Consider the following 13,709-nt stretch of genomic DNA (forward strand, 5'->3'; position numbering starts at 1 on the left):
AACATTTAGGCTCCTGGTACACATGGCACACCCTTATTTCCCCTACTCCAAACCTTGTAGGTGGAATCCCTTTGTTGGCCCTCTCAGTTAGGACTCAGTGGCCTTGCTCTGTCCTGGCTCCAGGCATTCTTTGAGGACTGTCCCCAGAGAGTGCAACTAGGGGAGAGGGTTACTATCCACCCCTTTAACTATCACTTGTGGGGTCCCTCGGGGTCAATCGTCTCCCTGTTGCCATTTAATATCTATATGATGCCTCTGCAATAAGCCTCCTCATCAGGAGTTTTGTGTCACGATTATGTGGACAACATGCAATACTTTCTCTCCTTCCAACCCCTTTGCATTGCATGTTGTCTCATCCCCAAGCGCTGGGAACAACAGACTAAGGTTGAACTCGGAAAAGACGAAGGTCCTTTGGGTGGATTCCCCTGGTGTTGGCATATTATGCAGTGAAATAATTGTGGGGGAATGCCCCTCCCCAAGCACTGGGGAACATTTTGGGACAAGCTGGGTCTCTACAAAAGGGATGGGCTTCACTTGAACAAACACGGAACCAGACGGCTGGTGCGTATCATTAAAAAGTTGGCAGAGCAGCTTTTAAACTGAATCCCAGGGAAAAGCTGACTGATACCGGGCAGTGTGTGGTTCGGGACTCCTCATCCCTGTGGAATGAGGATGGAGAGGGTTGTTGTTTCGTTGTTAAGTCATATCCAACTTTTTGTGACCCCATGGACCAGAGCATGCCAGGCCAGGTGGAGAGGGTAGAGAACCACAAAGTGACATGTAAGAATTAGGATTTGTAGCATGATGGGACGTGAGAGTTGGTCCACTGGAAGGAGAAGCTGTGGGGGAAAAAGAAACAAACAAACAGCCCTTCTTGAGGGACATTGTACACAGGTGCTTATATGCAAATGCCTGAAGCATCTGAGCAAAGATGAGAGAGGTAGAACATTTAGTGGCTAGGGATAATGTTGATATAGTGGTCATAACGGAAGCCTGGTGGAATTCGGGGAACCAGTGGGATACTTCTATCCCTGGCTATAAACTCTGTAGGAGGGAGAGGGAGGGGCGTTGTGACGGACAGGTCAGTGACCACTCCTGTCCATCACAATGGAACCCTGATTCAGAAGCCAATGGTTGTACAGAAGAGGCGGAACTAAGGATATATAAGAAGAATGGAAGACAGTTAAAGATCAGTTAGAGTCTGAATTATGGATGAATTAGGGATGTGAGTTAGAGTTAGGGACTTCAGTTAGTGATATCAGTTAAGGCAGTTAGGACCCGTCTTGTGTTAGAGAAGAATAGAGAGAGAGAGAGAACAAGATAAGAAATGAATAAATACATTGATTGAAATGATTCTAACAAAGCAAATATAAATGTTACCAAAGCACAATTTCTTGAATGAATAAAATAAGACCATCCATGATTCACTTTACATGATTTACTGATAAACACATAAATAAACATTGTTATATTGGAGAACTGTGATTTAAGAGTCATATGTAATAGAGTGAGGAATATATCCTCTGGTGGTGGTGGAAAAGGGTGGAAAAGTAAATGTCATACTCAAAAGTGTACCTGGGTTGTGTGGAAGAACAAACAGGGGAACTGGGTGTGTGTGACAGGTGCGTCGGAGGTGGGGTGGCCCCTTCTATGTCAAAGAAGGGGTAGAATCCAGGAGAATGGAGATGGATGGTGGGTCTGACTCCATCATAGAATACCTGTGGATTGAACTACCACACCCAAGGAGCGATGGGATAGTGGGAAGGGGTTTCTGTCATCCTCCAGATCAAAAACTTGAGGGGGACCTTGAAATGAGGAGCCAAATCAGGGAGGGATCCAAGAGGGACAGGATTGGAATCATGCGGGACTTGAGTTAGCCTCACATCGACTGGGGCAATACATGCTCGGGTCAGGAAAGAGAGACGGGATTTCTTGATTCTGTCTTGGAACAACTTACGATAGAGCACACCAGAGGACAGGTGACGCAGGACTTGGTTAAGGACGTGAATGTCACTGAGCCACTAGGAAATAATGACTATGCCGTGATCTCTTTTGCCATGCATCTTGGTGGGAGGGGGGGTGTCAAGCAAATCTGACACAAGACCCTTGATTTTTGAAGAACTGACTTCCCTCTGATAAGAAAACTAGTTAGAAAAAAGTTGAAAGGGTAGGTAAAAAGAATCCAATCTCTCCAGAGTGCATGGAGCCTGTTTAAAACAACAATAGTAGAAAACTAAAAATCAAAACACTTGTTTGAGGTATAGAAGGAACTAAAGAACAGCATCCCTCCAATCCAGGGGAGGAATATACATAGACCTTTCCTTTCACAGGGGAGAGAAATACATATCTTCATAGTATTCCCCATCAAAACGGCACCTTCCTCAGTTCCTCAATTGTTTTCTTATCACTGGAGACTCCTTTTGGTGTCAAACGAAGGTTTCTCAGCCATGGGGAAATCAGCCTGAGCAGCGTCTGAGGATCCATGACATACAACAGGAAAATAAGCTTGACAGGGAGATGGGCAGCAGGGATGGTGGACTGCAGACCTTGAGTCTCCAGCAGGAATTGCTCTCAAGTTCTGCTTTTCCTGCTTCCCCCCCACCCTCTTTCTTGCCACAGACTTGAGAAATCCTGTTCCAGGGCCACCGCTTGGGAAGTGGTCACAGCTCCATATTCTCTCACCCAGTTCAACCTCCCCACGGAGACAATGGTCAGGAAGTACTCCAGGATCACTAGGTCCAGGATCTGAGCCTTCGTGTGTTGCTTTTCTCCAGCATTTTATTTTGCACTTAAGAATGCCTCCAACGTGGCCTCAGAACCAGCATTTTCCTTCTGGCCAAAGGCTGCCTGAACAGACCAGACCACTGAAGCTCTGCCAATCCCATCCCAAGGCTCAGATGGAGGGAAGGAAGGTGGGATTCTTCTTTCACCTGACGGCCACAGACGGATGGGCTTGAAAACATGGGAGAGTCAGAAAAGGGAAGCATCTCCCCTGTGCCTGATCTTTGTAATCATTAAAATGATTCTCAACCCGAAGCCACCAAAACATAATGAGACTTTTTCCTGAATTTCTTTTGTTCTTTATCAAAAGATATTTCATTAAACTATCAGACAACCAGGTTTTGAAACACCCACATTCTCTCTTCTGAACTATACCAAAGAAGCACTGGTCCAGGCATGCTTCCCACAGTTTACTAGAATCCATCTTGTGGCTGTTCTCTCCTCTCACTGCCTTCTCCAATCGGTACCTCTTCTCTAGAAAGAAAGGCGAAGGGAACCTAGCATTAGTGAAAGAGTAAACAAGGACACAGCAGGATGAAAGTAAAAACAGATTCATTTTTTAAAAAAGGATCCTCATTATTTCAAGTGATTCTTAAGTGTTACCTTCCCCAAAATGTCGGAACCTGCCATCTGACCATGGATTGGTGGGGATCCTGCAGAGGAATCCGTTTCACTCATAAAGATCTCGGTTTGTTTGTTTTTATTATTAAAGGGATTGGAATTTTCCCGTTTCTCTTGGAAAGCTTCAACCAGACTGGTTTTCAATGGAAATGGCCAGGTGGGAGTTCCTGGTGCTGAATAGAGCTGGGAAGAAGTAAAGGAGGCTGTGGGTGGGGAAAATCCCAGTGATTTCTGGGCAAGGGAGCCCCGGATCCCTTCCCTCGAACCCCGGAGGGAGCCACGGATGCCTGGGCTGGAGAAGCCAAACCTCCGCACATAGCCAAAGATGCTTCCCTGGCCCTCTTTCGGGAGACAGGAAACGAAGGGTTAAATACACAGAGTCTCTATTCCTAGAAGGAGATCTTGGGAGCTGTGCCTCTTTTGGGAGACCAGAAAATGAAGGGTTAAAAGCACAGAGACCCATTTCCTAGAAGGGCATCTTAGAAGACAGTGCGGCATCACCTTAGGCTTAGAAAATGCTCCCTTTCGAAAAAAGCGTCCTTTCCGGTTCTTTTCTTTTTCTTCTTCCGGACAGAAAGCGAGGAGCCACATGTAACAAGGAGGGAGGGTGAGTCGGGGTTGGAGGGGGGAGGAACTGGGGGAGGAATGGGGGGGGAGGGGAGGGGCGGGAGGGGGAGGGAAGGGCCCCCCAACTCCGAGGCCAGCCGAGGGAAGGGAAGCCCCCCCAAGACCGGGCAGGAGAGGCAGCCGGAGGGGAGCCCCCAAGCAAGGGCTGTTTGCGGCCCAAGCCTTTCTGCTGCCTGAAGGGCCACATCCACCCCCCCTCCTTCCACCTCTCGTGCCCACAAAAGGGCTGATCCTGCACCTTCCGAGCCACTTGCAGGGGAGGAGAAGGTTCCCCTGTTTGGCTCCCTTGGAGGGCGAAAGGGTGGCGCTTGGTGGGCCCCCCATTTAATGGAGGACACCTTCAGCCAACAACTCATGAGATCCCGAAACTCTGGGATTCCCTCGGATGGGATACGAGGCTGGTTCCCTCTTGGCTGACCTTCCAGACGGGGATGAAGGCCACCCTCTCCAGGCAGGCTTTCCTTGAAGGACTGACTGGTGGTCCGAGAGGGACCTTTCCAGGGATTCTGATGGCTTTGAAATGTCTTTTTAGTCTTGGGTTTTATTTACAATGTTTAATCTAGTCTTTGTTTTATTTTGACAAGCTCTCTGGATACTTACTGTTTCTACTTCTAAATATTCTTTTTAGTGATGTAAATCACCTTGGATCCTGTTTAAGGAGATAGGTTGGATAAAATGATTTTAAATAAAAAGAAATAAATAAATGTGGGAGGGGAATTATGAGCTGTCTACGTAAAAGATTCTGTCTGATGGAGAGCTTTATCCTGTGCTAGTTAGGAAACTGGACTAGCCGCCCAGAACAGACTTCAGTCTAGATGGGTATAAATTTAATCAATAAAAATAAAATAAATAAATTCCTAGAGGGTGAAGTATGCAATAGAACAGTCACCTGCTAAACCATTCTTCCTTAATAAGCAGGGAATGTTTTTATGAGATTGTTTTTCAAAACTAATTTAATGTAAAACAATGACTAAAAGAAACCAAAATACAAGTGAGTGTTTCACAGGATTGTGTAGATGTTATGAACAGAGGCACTGCTTTGATTGATGCCTAGCCTTTTAAAAGGTAAGCAATGATTGCCTGAATATTTCTTCCACATCAAAAGGATATGAAGGCAGCAAAGTATAAAAGAAAGTCAGGGGAAAGGCTTATGTTTTGTCTTAAGGTGAAGAAAGGATCTGAATGGTTAGAAAGGGATCAGGGAAAAAGGGAAGATGGTTCCATTTCTCAGTCTCTGACGGTCTGAAGCACATTGGTCTGTGCCTCTGAGGTGAACGAACAGCCCCACATGCCTTTCTCCCATCTCGGCCTTAGGATCCTTCTGTCTTCCATGTTGGAGATGAGGTTTGGTTGGTTTCTCTTTGTTGCATTTTTTTTTAGTCTGGCAGATGCTCACTTGGGAGTTTCTTTGCTTTGCAGAGCTTCAGTCATATCAACTGTTAAGGAACTTATTTGCTCAGCAGGACAACAGTGGTTCGAGGACTGCGTTGGAAGTATTGTTGAGTACAGAATAAAATGGTGGACCAACACACACCCCTCCCCAGAGCAGGAAGAGACCCAGTCGTTATCCAGGTAACAAGGCTTCGGACGTGCTCTGAAAGAACAGTGGAGAAGGTCCTAGATGAGGAGATGCCCAGCTCAGATACGCAGTGCCAGAAATTCAGGAAATTCTCCTACGAGGGGGCTGATGGTCCTCGAGAGGTTTGTACTCGACTCCACCACCTTTGCCGTCAGTGGCTCAAGCCAGAGCGACACACAAAGGCTCAGATGCTGGATCTGGTCATCTTGGAGCAGTTCCTGGCCGTCCTCCCCCTGGAGATGTCGAGCTGGGTGAGAGAATGTGGAGCCGAGACCACTTCCCAGGCGGTGTCGCTGGCAGAAGGTTTCCTGGGTTTGAGTCAGGCAGAAGAGAGAAAGCAGGAAGAGCTAGAGGTGAGACCAATCCATGCCAGGGACGTAGAATCTGAAATGGGGAGCCCGTGACCCCTGCACTCGCTCCCTGTTTGAGGCTGTTCTGCTGGAATTTATTCTTTATGGTGCTTGAAAGGAAGACATGGGGTCTGTGTTCATTTCATTTTGAAAATGAATACCCATCCCCCAAATTGGAGAGAACTTCCACTTTAAAACAAGGTGCATCCTCCTCATCTGCATAGTTTTCCAAGTAAATTTCAGGGTTACCTCAACCCTTGGCACTGCACTCAATCCAGCCCTGTTGTAGGTGCAATGACACAATATGATGCCTTTCGGTGGGTTCCGGTGAGGAATGCCTTTTTCTCCTCCAAAGGGTCAAGAAACTGAGGGAAGAAATCCTACAAATTTTACCAATTGCCAATATTTTTCTTAAAAAATCAGTGGAAGATGTCTCTTCTCTTTCAAAGTCCCAACCTCATCCGCTGAGATCTTTTCCTCTTTCTTTTCTACCTTCTTATTGTACGTCATGGATCCTCAGATGGAACATCTCTCTGTGGAAGATCAGTCTGATTTCTGCAGAGCAGAGGAACCTCAGTTCGACACCAAACAGGATCCTCAGCAGGAAGAGACCAATCAAGGGAACGAAGGAGGTGTCAGCTTTATAGGTGAGGCTTTGAGCTAGTAAAGCATGTTTTCTTCCCCTGTGGGAAATGTTTATCCCGTGACATTTCAGCTGGGGATGGAGTGACATTTTTCTTTTGTTCTTTCTATTTTTCAAACCTACAGCTTTAGTTTTTCAGTTTTCCAAGACTTATTATATAGCAGGCAGTTCCTTTGTTTCTGTCCAGGAGACCATGTGTGAAAAGATGCATTTTTCCCATCTGAAAATGGAGAACCTCTCAGGTGTTAATTTGGGATCAGGAGGGAGGTTCCCGTTCTGATAGGGCGTTGTGACAAGGTCCTCCTTTGTCCGGGGGGGCGCTCGTAGTAAAGGCGGGAAAAAGACGCGGAGGCTGTTCAGGGTCTTCTAAAGCAACGTTTTTATTAGTAACAGAACTAACGCAATAGGATCAAACGAATCCAACAAACAATCCTCCGTCAACAGTTTGTACTTCTTGAGTCTTACAACATTGACCCCTTCTGGCTCCTCTAAAAGGGGGCCAGCCCGAAACGTTCCCGGTCCGTCAAAGGGCGCAGCGGGGTACTGCGAACAGCACATACCGTCCCCCAGCACGGATGCCTGGCCCAGTCTCCCTCCGGAGGCTGCTGCTGGAACAAAGGGCCAGGACAAATCACCTTCCGACCACCAGGGTGATTCCGAGGGTAAACTACAACGGTCCATTCCAAGGGATCATAGGCTCTCCCTCTCCCTCCAGGAATCAAGGGATCTGGTAGCAATCCCCCATCGAGTTGTAAGTTTGGGAAGTCTTTTCCAATGCCCGGTACCTCTCCTGCATAGAGCATGGGTTCAGTCTGGACCCCTTTCCACATACCTTCCTAGTTCTCCTTCCACCGACAAACTAAAAAAGCGCGCACTTTCACTCTCTTTTATATCCTCCCATACTATCGTCCGCCCCTCCTTCATCTACTAGACACACTTCAGTCGGTTTCCCTGTCACTTCCTCTGCCTGATCTATCTCGATCAAAATGCCCTCCGCGCAACTACTTCCTTCCACTGGGTGTTTCTTCTCAGAGGATGGCGCACTTCTCGTCACTCCTTCCCAAGCATGGTAATAGCATCTCTCTTTGCTGCTCCTTCACTCCTCATTTCTATCCAACTCCCTTTTTATATAGTGTTTATAGCTCAACAGTTTGATCTAACTCCTTTCCACATAAATGTTATTTTTGATATAGAGCCTTTTGGTCAAACTCCGGCTGTAATTCTGACTGATTTTGAGATCATGGTTTCTGATGTTAATATAAAGGTGTTGCCGTAAGAAGTCCAAAGAATTCATCCTTTTAATCAAGAAATGCTTTTTAAACTAATCTGACCAGGGAAAGAGGCACCATCTGAGCCGTCTATCCCTGGATTGAACTCCCAGCATGAACAGAAAAGTTTCTAAAACATAGCAAAGGGGAGTTCAACAACAGCTGGGAGACAAATATGTGAGTCTGCAAGAAGGCAATAGGAACGAGACACCCAGGAAATTTGAATTTCCCGCCCTTTCCCCCCGCCTTTTTGCCTTCGGAGGTCGAGTATCCATTCGTAGGTCGAAGCGCCTTTTTCGAACGGAGTCATTCATAACTCGAATTGTTCGCAACTTGGGATGTTCGTAAGTCAAGGTCCCACTGTACACTTAGGTGCTAATGATGGAAGTTTATACACCCACTTTCATCGGGTTATTAGATCCACATGATTATATACTGGCGGAAAGTTGTCAAAAATCCAAAGATAAAATATGAAATTATGCAGGGTATTGCTTTGCTCAGTTCACAAAATAGAGGGATCGCCTAATATTAAATGATTCTGTGAAGGGAGATTCTTCTGGAGAGTTTACTCATTTCACTAAGAGGGGTGGCAGTGTGATCTCCTACATAGCAATGTTGCACTCTGCGTATTAATATGTTGCCCAATTTGAAATTGATAATATTACAGAAAGTGATCATTTACCTCTGCCACTGACACTAATACACCGAACATGTAATCCTCATCGATTTGAATTACAATTGTACTCCAACAAAAATTTAGAAGTGACTGGTCAGAAGAGAATTAAATGGTCACTAGTGGTAGATATTGCAATGAATCACCTACTGAAGACTGAGGAATTTATGAATGCCTGTAACACAACTCTCACTGCCAGCAATGACACTGAGGCAATAAAGCTATTTCAAATCCTGACTGGAAAACTAGGAGCACACCTGAAAATGAGGGTAAGGTCTACTTATGCTTAATCCGTCTCAGAAAATGTTTGTTAGTTGAAACGTTCATAAGCAGAAGGAAAATTTCCCATAGGAATGCATTGAGAACCATTTACAGTGGTGCCCCGCATAGCGACGATAATCCGTTCCAAAAAAATCGTCGCTATACGGATTTGTCACTATGTGGGGCAAAAAAGCCCATAGGGACGCATTGAAACCCCTTCAATGGGCAAAAAACTCACCTTAAGGTGAAAATCCTCTATCCAGCCACAATTTTTGCTGCCCGGTATGCGAGGAAAGGGTGCGAAAACGCGGCCCTTTTTGGAACCACCAATTGGCTGTTTTTTAAACATCATTATGCGATAATCGGTAAGCGAAATGCTTACCGATCATCGCAAAGCGATTTTTAGCCATTGAAAACATCGTTATGCAATCGTTTTTGTGATCACAAAAACCTCATTGTGGAATGAAATTTGGATTTGAATTATGCAAACCATATTGCAAAGCACCCATAGATGGAATGCAGTTGTCAAAGTTCCTGTCTTGAGCTGGCTGAGTAGCATAACATTCCAGCCAGTCTTTCTGTAGGATGAGACCTACAGTGTTTGTAGGCAGAGAGAAGAAGCGGAAACTGCGTAGGGATGAAAATTTTTATGCAGATTATTTTTCATGATCATCATCAGGGGGTTTGGGAGGTGGGAGAATTTTAGGACTTGTTGACAGAAGAGCCATTAGCTCATTTTGCTGGAATAGCAAAGGATTTTCTAGCTGTAAAATTACATGCCTACAGAGGTGCCATGTGTTAAGGATTTTATTTGAAACCATAGGAGTTTTGTGAAGTTCAATTGCAATTATTTCCCAACTGCAAGTTTACAAGTACCTCCCTCCGGATAAAAGGGACAGCAAGAACTTATCTCTGTCAATAAATCTCCCACTAATTAATCAGAATGGTCATTTAAAAAAACCTTCTCTTTGCAAGAGATAAACTAACTCCTGTTTGTGTCTGTCTTGTAAAGGGGATAGGACAATTCCCATCATGCTTCTAGTTTAAACTGAAATTACTCACCAGGGATCTGTAATAGATGAATTAGACATCTTGACCCGTGCCATGCGAATGGTGAGCAATCAGTTGCATCTGTTTGAAGCCTCGCTTTGATGGATGGCTTGAGGGCTGTTCCTCAAGCCTTTCTTTCGTGTCTGTTTTTTTTGGCCCGACATTGGGTGCCAACGATTGAGGAAAAGAGGAGAGCTCTAGCAGCATGCAAAGCCTGTCCTTGTGAGTACAACTTGCAGGTTCTTCGACTTACTCGTAGCAAAGTCCAACAGACTGCCAGGAGATGTTCTAACGATTATTGGCTTCAGCTCTGCTCTTAGATACAGATAGCAGCGGACACCGGTAACATCAAGGGAATTAACGACGGTATGAAGCAGGCTTTACGTCCAATACAGAACAAAACTGCTATTTCTAAAACTGCTACAGGCATGATCATACAAGACCGAGCACAGCAGATGGAACACTGGGTGCAGCACTACTCTGAGTTATAGAGAGAATGTAGTAACTGAAGAGGCATTAAATAACATTGCGTGCCTGCCTGTCTTGGAAGAGTTGGACAGCAGTTCAACATTAGCAGAAATAAAAGTGGCCTAGGATTCCATCACCTCTGGCAAGGCACCTGAGAGGGATAACATCCCTGTTGCAGTGCTGAAGTGCTGTAAAGAGACCGTCACCACCGAACTGTATGAAATCTTTCATCTTTGCTGGAGTGAAGGTGGAGTACCACAGGACATGAAGGATGCAAACATCGTCAAATTGTATAAGAACAAAGGCGCCAGGGGCGACTGCAATAACTACTGTGGCATCTCTCTTCTCAGTGTTTTAAGGAAGCTACTTGCCCATGTTGTGCTGAAGAGACTCCGGGTTCATGCAGGCAGAGTCTATCCAGAATCACGGTGAGGATTTCGTGCTAATACATCCACCATTGACATGGTATTTTCCTTCAGACAGTTGCAGGAGAAATGTAGGGAATGATGACAGCCACTTTTTGTGGCCTTCATAGGTCTTACAAAGGCCTTTGATTTGGTTAGCAGGAATGGCCTTTTAAAAATACTTCCCTGTTTGGGATCTTTTTTGCTGTCATACTGAAGCACGCTTTTGGAATTGCAACAGAAGGTGTCTCGCTGGATTATATCAGATGGAAAGGTCTTTAATCTCTCTAGATTTAGAGCAAAGACCAAAGTCCAACTGAAATGCATGCGGGACTTCCTCTTCGCCAATGATGCCGCTGTTGTTGACTGTTCTGCTGAAGACGTCCAATAACTCATGAATTGTTTTAGCAAGGCCTAGCAAGACTTTGGATTAACAATCAGCCTGAAGAAAACACAAGTCATGGGCCAGGGTGTGGACTCACCTCCCTTTATTACCATCTGCACCTAAGAATTGGAGGTTGTTCATGACTTTGTGTACCTTGACTCAACAATCTCTGACTCTCGCTACCATGTTCTCTAGACTCACAAAGAAAGTACAGTGGACCCTCAACTTACAGACAGCTCGACTTACAGACTTTTCGAGTTACAGACTTCTCTGGCCGCAAAATTTAGATTTGACTTGTAGCCGGAGAATCGACCTACAGACCAGGAAAAAACCCAAAATGGAACAAAAATAGAATGAAAACTGCAAGTTATGGGATTAATCAGTTTTCAATCCATTGTAGGTCAATGGAGATTCGACCTACAGACTTTTCGACTTGCAGCCACCGTTCCAATACAGATTAATTCCATAAGTAGAGGGTCCACTGTATGGTTTAATAATAAGCTGAAGGCATATACCAAGATCCAGGTCTATAGAGCCTGTGTCCTGAGCACACTCCTGTACTGCATTCAGTCCTGGACCCTTCATGCACAGCAAGAGAGGAAGCTGAACATGTTCCATATGCGTTGTCTCCAATGCATTTTTGGTATCACCTGGCAGGACAAAGTTCCAAATAGAGTAGTCCTAGAGCGAGCTGGAATTTTTAGCATGTATACATTACTGAAACAATGACATCTACATTCGCTTGAACATGTTGTGAGAATGGCTAATGGTCGGATTCCAAAAGATTCCCTGTATGGAGAATTGGTGCAGGGAAATCACCCCAGAGGGACACCACAGCTCTTTGTGCACAGCAAGAGAGGAAGCTGAACACGTTCCATATGCGTTGTCTCCGACGCATTTTTGGTATCACCTGGCAGAACAAAGTTCCAAATAGAGTAGTCCTAGAATGAGCTGGAATTTTTAGCATGTATACATTACTGAAACAGTGATATCTACATTGACTTGAGCATGTTGTGAGAATGTCATGAGAATGGCTGATGGTCGGATTTAACGACGAAGCTGCATATCAATGCGGATTTTGCGATCGCAAAAGCGACCGCATTGCTATGTTCCCTATGGGTTCCCTCCCCCGCGTTCCTTCCCAAACGCCCGCCGGTCAGCTGGCCCAAAAAGCCGGCAGGCGCTTCGGAGGGAGCGCAGGGGAGCCCTCCCCCACTCTCCTTCCCAAACGCCCGCCGGTCAGCTGGCCGAAAAAGACGGCAGGCACTTCGGAGGGAGCCCGTGGGAGCCCTTCCCCGCTCTCCTTCCCAAACGCCCGCCGGTCAGCTGGTCCAAAAAGCCGGCAGGCGCTTTGGAGGGAGCGCGGGGGAGCCCTCCCCCACTCTCCTTCCCAAACGCCCGCTGGTCAGCTGGCCCAAAAAGCCGGCAGGCGCTTCGGATGGAGCGTGGGGGAGCCCTCCCCCTGCGTTTTTGCGCCCTGCCCTCGCTTACCGAGGCTGCGAAAATGGCGGCCGGATGGGGAATCTTCGCTTACCGGTGAGTTTTCCCCCCATAGGAATGCATTAAACGGAGTTTATGTGGGTCAAAACAAAGAAAGGCAAAGCTTGGTTCATTTGTTTTTATTTCTTGAAAAAAAAGGTGGTAATAAATAAATAAAAAGATGATCCAAAATAATAGAAAAATTCTGGCGCAGCAGTTAAACTGTAGTATCTGGAAAAAAGGAGAAATCCTGACATTTGGTGTTTTTTAATTGTTGTAGAAATTCTTTTACTCAATAAAAAATAAAAATAAAAAGTCAGTCTTCTGCCCTCTTGCAATATCATTCACTCACAGTTTCCTGAAACGGCAGAATTTTTAGTATGTGAACGTGTACCTTTAACCGGGATAGGAATCCTCAGATGCTAAATAAAGACTTAATCTGTGTTTTTAGGATTATGATCTTATTTTGCGATGAGCTTCTGGGACTGGCTCCCCAACTCTTTTGTCTTTCCCTCAGGGGCTGGCAGGAGGCCAACGACAAGTAGTCCATCTCTTCGATGTCATGGAGGAGAAGCCGATCAGGTAGGGCAAAGGCCTTGTGTATTTGAATCATGTATTTTATCCTTACTTAATGGGCTGGAGACAGCAAATGAAGATTGATTGATATTTTATACTTACAATTTATGCCTGTTGAAGTTTCTGTGGTTTCTTTAACTGCTCATTAAATATACTACTAATATGTTTTTAACAGAATAGTGTATGACAACGGGGGAAGAGAGAATGAGTTAGAGTGTCTTGTATGTCTGGTGTGTGTGTGTGTGTGTGTGTTAGTAAATAAATTAATCAGTCTGACCCTTTCTTTTTAATGAAATGCTCAATTTATCAGTGCTTACGTAGAAGGCTGGTATAGTATGGTCTCGGTGTGCTAAATAGCAATACCTACCCATCCGTTTCCAAGCCCAATTCAAAGCCCTGTTTATTGCCTCTCAAGCTCTAGCCAGCGATCTGAAGGACTGTCTCTCCCCACGTGAACCTCCTCGGCTCTTAGCCTCACAGGTGACCCACCTCTGGGCCATCACAGGTAGACCTGATGGGGACACGAGAAAGGGCGTTCTCTGTG

At 45.5% G+C, this 13,709-nt stretch overlaps 2 protein-coding genes and 1 long non-coding RNA gene across 4 annotated transcripts in view; 2 read left to right on the forward strand and 1 right to left on the reverse strand.

The window, feature by feature from the left end:
* The window catches only part of LOC140703981 (uncharacterized), an 84,122-nt gene that overhangs the window by 34,047 nt on the left and 36,366 nt on the right, over positions 1-13,709 (forward strand). The window contains exon 1 of one of the 2 annotated variants that reach the window (XM_078388264.1): positions 3,872-4,009. The exons of the other annotated variant lie outside the window; for it this stretch is intronic. The gene's annotated coding sequence lies outside the window, so the exon portion shown is untranslated. Of the gene's footprint in view, positions 1-3,871; positions 4,010-13,709 lie in introns of those variants that run through there. 2 annotated transcript variants of the gene reach the window in all.
* LOC110071554 (uncharacterized) overlaps positions 1-13,709 on the forward strand; it is a 43,885-nt gene that overhangs the window by 18,263 nt on the left and 11,913 nt on the right. The gene's annotated exons all lie outside the window — the stretch shown is intronic.
* LOC140704007 (uncharacterized) lies at positions 1,424-3,808 on the reverse strand. The gene is made up of 2 exons (XR_013542646.1): positions 3,385-3,808; positions 1,424-3,255 (listed from the first exon to the last, which is right to left on the reverse strand). It is a non-coding gene; the product is annotated as an uncharacterized LOC140704007 (long non-coding RNA).

Source organism: Pogona vitticeps, chromosome 2, assembly GCF_051106095.1.
Source record: "Pogona vitticeps strain Pit_001003342236 chromosome 2, PviZW2.1, whole genome shotgun sequence".
Taxonomy (NCBI): domain Eukaryota; kingdom Metazoa; phylum Chordata; class Lepidosauria; order Squamata; family Agamidae; genus Pogona; species Pogona vitticeps.